Source organism: Triticum dicoccoides, chromosome 4A (genome assembly GCF_002162155.2).
Source record: "Triticum dicoccoides isolate Atlit2015 ecotype Zavitan chromosome 4A, WEW_v2.0, whole genome shotgun sequence".
Classification (NCBI taxonomy): Eukaryota; Viridiplantae; Streptophyta; class Magnoliopsida; order Poales; family Poaceae; genus Triticum; species Triticum dicoccoides.
This window is the reverse complement of record NC_041386.1, coordinates 487716645-487722803: the sequence shown is the minus strand read 5'-3', so window position 1 is coordinate 487722803 and position 6159 is coordinate 487716645.

Sequence of the window (6159 nt, the reverse complement as noted above, 5' to 3'; positions counted from 1 at the left end):
CGCCCCCTCGGGGAAACTCGAGGTTTGGTTTTAGTTGTATGGATTGCTCATCTGAGTGTGACCTGAGAACGAGATATGTGCAGCTCCTATCGGGATTTGTCGTCACATTCGGGCGGTGTTGCTGGATTTGTTTTAACTTGTCGAAGTTGTCTTGTAGAACCGGGATACCGAGTCTGATCGGAATGTCTCGGGAGAAGGTATATCCTTCGTTGACCATGAGAGCTTGTCATGGGCTAAGTTGGGACTCCCCTGCAGGGATTTGAACTTTCGAAAGCCGTGCCCGCGGTTCTGGGCAGATGGGAATTTGTTAATGTCCGGTCGTAGATAACTTGAACCTTAACTTATTTAAATGAATCAACTGTGTGGGTTACCGTGATGGTCTCTTCTCGGCGGAGTCTGGGAAGTGAACACGGTGTTGGAGTAATGTTTGTCGTAGGTTGTTCTCTAGTCTTCGTTCGTGCTTTGCCTTCTCTTCTCGCTCTCTTTTGCGAACAGGTTAGCCACCATATATGCTAATCGCTTGCTGCAGCTCCACATATTACCTTGCCTTTACCTATAAGCTTAAATAGTCTTGATCGCGAGGGTGCGAGATTGCTGAGTCCCCGTGGCTCACAGATTACTTCCAAACCAGATGCAGGGCCTGATGACTCTGTTCCAGATGATGCGCTTGAGCTCAAGTGGGAGTTCGACGAAGACTCACGCCGTTACTATGTGTCTTTTCCTGATGATCAATAGTGGTGCCCAGTTGGGGCGATCGGGACCATGTCGCTTGTTGGGTTGATCTTTTATTTTGGTACCGTAGTCGGACCATGAGTGATTGGATGATGCAATGCTATTTATGTACTTTGTGTGATGTGGCGAGTGTAAGCCAACTATGTACCTTTCCCTTTATTATCTATTTACATGGGTTGTTGTGAAGATTACCTTACTTGCGACATTGCTTTCAATGCGGTTATGCCTCTAAGTCGTGCTTCGACACGTAGGAGATATAGCCGCATCGAGGGCGTTACAAGTTGGTAATCAGAGCCTTCCCCGACCTTAGGAGCCCCCTGCTTGATCGAATAGCTGGCGTTGTTGAGTCTAGAAAAATGTTTTGAGTCATTTAGGATTATATATATCGGAGAGTTAGGAATTCTTTTTACTCCTCAGTCCCTTCGTCGCTCTGGTGAGGCATCCTGACATAGAGTTTTGACTCTTCTCTTCTCAAATTTTCACAATTTTTTTTAGGATCACGCGGGTATCTTGGAATCGTTCCGATGGTTTTGTGACGAGAACATTGTTCTTGGTGCCTCCTGTCATTTAGGGGTTGTGCCAGTGTCCCGGGGAGTTGAGGTCCGAGGTGTTGTCGTCACAATTTTATCGTTGCAGTTGTGGAATACCTGAGTTTAGTTTCGCCGACATCAAAAATCTCTTTTATGCAGTTGTTGGTGAGATAACCTCGACGCCACCCAATACTGGGGCGGGAGTTCGGGAGTATTGCCATAACTCGTATAGCGGATGCTTTTCGAAGGTTGAGGTAGATGATTTCCGAAGGTTTCTTGGTTATGTGTTGAAGGATGGATACAGCTGGATGTATGATTTACTAGTTTTGGGTGAGATATTATGCTTCCCCTGTATCCCCAACACCTGATTGCATAACCGGAAAATTTCGGGAGTTTATAAGTGGGAATTCAAGTAGCTCTTAGGATATCTTTCCGATAGATGTATGATACGAAATTGGGGTTCGACGTCTAGTGGTCCGCCTATCTACGGTTGGTTTTACAGTGGTCTCGTTGTGTCTTAAAGAGTCCTTGGCTATGCCGACTCGGGGACGCTTCGTATGTCATGTGCACTGCCTTGTACATGATGGTGCTGTACGATCGAGCCCGTGTAGGCCCCACCACGAAAACTTCGGACGAAACATCTATCATATGTTTGTTCCGGCTTATTTTGCAAGCCAATCCTTTGTTTTGTTTTGTTGTGGTATTCGAGTTGCTTGGAAGTCAAATGTTGATTCCATACCTTTCCTAAACGGTGTTCTCATACTCCTATGTGAATACCAAACCTTCATGATAATCGAGACTGTCATGTCAATCCTTTTCAACCGGTGTGCTTCTCTTCAAGTGGATCCGAACATTTCAACATCCGCAAGATCAAGTATCAGTTCTTCTCAACGGTGTTTGTTTCATCCGTCTTCAAGTTGTCTTTGTTTTCCCACCCTCCCACCCTTTTTCTTCGAGGACTCAGATTTCTAAATCAACTATCCATGTTATTCATGTGAAGCCTCTTCATCCTTTTCTTTCAAGTTTCGATCCGGTGATTTATCGTGCAGTTGCTAATGGAGCTTCAAGTTTGTCATTCTTCATTCTTTTCATCTCCGGTGGTTTCAAATCAAGCTTTCAGTGTTGATCTCATATCCCTTTTTCCTCGTTTCAAATACCTTCTCATGCCGGTGCAATTCTTAATCAGTGACCTCTCGCTATTCAATTGTTCCGGAGTGCTCAAGATATCTCGAAGATTTGTGTTTTCCACTCTGCATTCGTTCAAGATCTTTCGAGGATGTTCTCTCATTCAAGCCATTTAAGTCAACCGGTGTAATCTCTCTTTTCAAGCAATCATTTCAACGGTGTTTCTTTTCAGTGGGCCCTAACCCACATGTCTTTTCCCAGGATCTTACCTGACTCTTCTAATCCTTCCGGAGTGATTCTCAAATCCTCTTCAAAGTTTGACGTAAGAATGGTTCATCATCAGTCATATGTATTTCTCCAAGATCTGTCAAATTCTTCCATCATTGGCTCAACCTTTTCTAATTTTCATTCTAGAGTGTCTCAACAATTCATGGTGGTGTTTATCATTATCATTCTCAACATTTGAAGACCGAAGAAGATTTTTCTCTCTCAATCTTGCTCTTTTCTCTTCAAGATTCGTGATTCTAGCTTTATGCCATTCTCTCATAATTATTTTCGGTTGTGAGAATTCTTTTCACCCATCCGGAGCAATTCAGGAGTCTTTTCAGTTTGATTATCCGGAGCCCATCATCTCAGAGTTATTCATTCCAGCTTTCAGCTCTCATACTCTAAATCATACCGCTGCTTAAATCAAGGATTCTCTAACCAGCTCGTAATCTCTTCGTTCTCATGGATCTAAATTCTCTCAAGTATCTTCGTTCTTTATATAATTCTTCCCGGTGTTTCCTTATCTTTACTTCATTCATTTCCAATTCTTACGGTGGTTCGTTCAAGAGTTTTCTTCCTTCGTGTATCATATCTATGCATTCATGCTTTTCAAATTCTACCGGTGGATCGTTGAGGACTTTCTCAAGTTTGCGCTATATCTATCTTAATCTTTCTACGAGGATAAGTAGTATGCCAAATCTGTTGCTTGTCAGCAATTAAATTGTTGAAGGATACGCATAACATAATTCTTATTCTTGTTCCATCCAAGTGATTAATTCCTTTTTCCGGAGTGGTTCATCATATCATATTCTCAGTTCGAAATGCGTTATCTTTTCTTTCCCGGAGTTCCAAGCTCTAATTATCACGGAGATCCATCTAAATCATTGCAAGGATTCACCTTGTGTTTTCAATTTCTCTTTCTTTTTATTCTTTTGTCACCGGAGTTTCTTCATGGAGGCTATACATGATGGTTCATCAAGGATTTTTTTTCCTTCTCGAAGCGTTCATCAAGATTCTTTTCTAAGGAGCTTAAGTTTCTTCATCTTGCAATCCGGAGTACAATTCTTTCTACCATATTATTGGAGGTGGTATTATGTCATTCTTGATAATTTGAGTTCATCTTCCATGATTCACATGTTGTTAAGAATGAGATAATTTAAATCCATCAATCTCGTCATTGGAGTTATCTTGGGTTATATTTCACCTAAAGCCTTCCCTAAGGATTGTTGCTAATTATGGTGCTTATAAATGACCCAAGTTCTTCATTTATCCTCCCGGTGAAATAGTTTCTCGTCTCCTTATGGATATCAACCCAATCTATCGTTTCCGTCACTGGCAGAATTTCAACTCAGTTTTGAGATGTTTTCCATAAGCCCACTACAAGCTTATTTTTTTTCGTGGTTGGTTTTCAAAAAATTCTGTTCGATCCTTCTCCTAAAGCTGCCTTTTCAAACTCTTTTGTGGCAGAAGTTGGCATTTTCTTCTCCATTCTCCTATTTCAATTATCTATCTTCTATTCTTTTGTTCCGGAGGCATTGTGATGTTGCTATCTTCAACCCTTCTTCCTTTTCTTGTCAGGACCTTGTTCTTTTCAGGCTTATCCATTTAACCGGAGTGTCGCGTCCTCTTTTCAAGTATCCTCTCATCTTGTCAAGATTATGTTAAATTCCTTCCTTTCCCAACCGGAGTGTTGTCGTATTTGATCTCTATCGTTTCGTGTGCTTCTTCTTTCAATCGGAGTGCTTGCATGTACCTATTGTCCATCGTAACACTTTTCTTATGTCTTTCAACCTACAAGGGTCTAGTAAGGTTCCTTGTTCCTCTTCCCTAACGGAGGTTTCAACTTTGTTCACCTTCATTGTATTATTTTCTCGAATTTGTTCAACCTCACAAGGTTCTTTGGCTTCACTCGTTTGTCAAAGAAGCAACTTAGTTTTACCTCTTCTCTTTCTCTCCCGTTTTCCCTCCGGTGCCATCCCTAGGATCTCGGGTCGAGATCCTCTCGTAGTGGTGGAGTGTTGTGACGCCCCGAGACCGATGTGCCAGGTGTCCACCAGTTATTCGCTGTTGTTGCCTTGTCATTTGCTTGCGTGTTGCATCTTATCATGTCATCATGTGCATTGCATCATCATGTTTTAAAACTTGCATCCATCCGGGTTCCCCCAGTTCCGTCCGTTGTCCGTTCTGACTTCAACCACACTTGCACACGCCCGCGGCATGTCCAAAATATTATTTTTTAAATGACCGGAAAATGTTCTCGGAATGGGTTGAAAGTTGGCGTGCGGTCTTATTTTAGTGTAGATAGACCGCCGTCAAGTTTCATCGCATTCAAAGTTCGTTTGATAGCCCAACCGTTAAACTATAGCAGCAGTATAGCCGGTCACACGTCGGACGTTTTTTGGTCTCCGGAAACAGTTGCCGGGCCTCCCTCTCTTCTCTTCTCTCAGCTCGAGACCGTCTACACGGCTCACTACCACTCACCGTCAGGCCCTATCTAAACTCTCTTGTCAGCCCGCGGCCCTCCTCGCGTGCGTCCGAAAATTGTCCCGGACCCGACCCGGACAGTCGTCACCGTTGGATCCGGATCATCCCCAAACATCAATAAAACATCACCGTTCCCTATTCGGACTCCCTAACTATTTTTTTTGCGACCGTCCGATTGCGATCGTAGGGACGTTATAGCCCCTACCCAATTTCTAGCTGCTATTTATAGCAGATGAAACCCTACCTAAACTAGCCAAACCCTAACTTCTAGGCACTTGTCCCTGCCGCCGCCGCCGCACTTATTCCCCAAATCCCCATCGGGATCTCACCCATAGCCAACCTCAAACATCCCCTGGTCTCCTCCTCGTTGTCCCATCGAACCAATCCCACCACTCCAGCTCCTCCCGATCCGTCGAGCGCCACCGCAGCAATAGCAACCGAGGCCCCCCGCTCCTGTCTCCTCCTCGTCGTCCAGCAGCAGCAGCGGAGCTGTCGCCAAGCCAGCCCCTCGCGCCCCTCTCCTTTTTCCTTTCTCCATGGCGTCATCTCCTCCTTCTCTCTCTCTAATACCCGCCATGGCCGTCCTCGTAGGTTACCGAGCTCCAAGCACGCCGCCTCGATGCATGGACGCTGCCCTTCAGGGCTCATCTTCGACTAGTCCGAGCACAGGAACAACGCTCGTCCCCGTCTTCCTGGTCTCCTCCGCGTCGTGCTACATCCCTCTGTCAGGAGCAGACAGAGGAGGACGAGCCCCTGCCTACCTTGCCGGAGAGATCCATCCCCGCACCCAGACCCGCCAGATCCCGCCATCCCAGCACCCCCTTGCCGTCCCCTCGCGTGAAGTCGCCGCGCCGTGCCCCTCTGCCTCTCCTCTGTTTCTTTCGAAGGAGGTAGACGACGCATCCTGCCGCCTCCATTGACCGCGCTCGTCCCTGCCTCGATCCAGTGGGATCGGCAGGGGCACGACCGATCCAATACCTGAGTGGGCCGGCCTGCTTCCCCTCCGAGCTGGGCCTGGCCC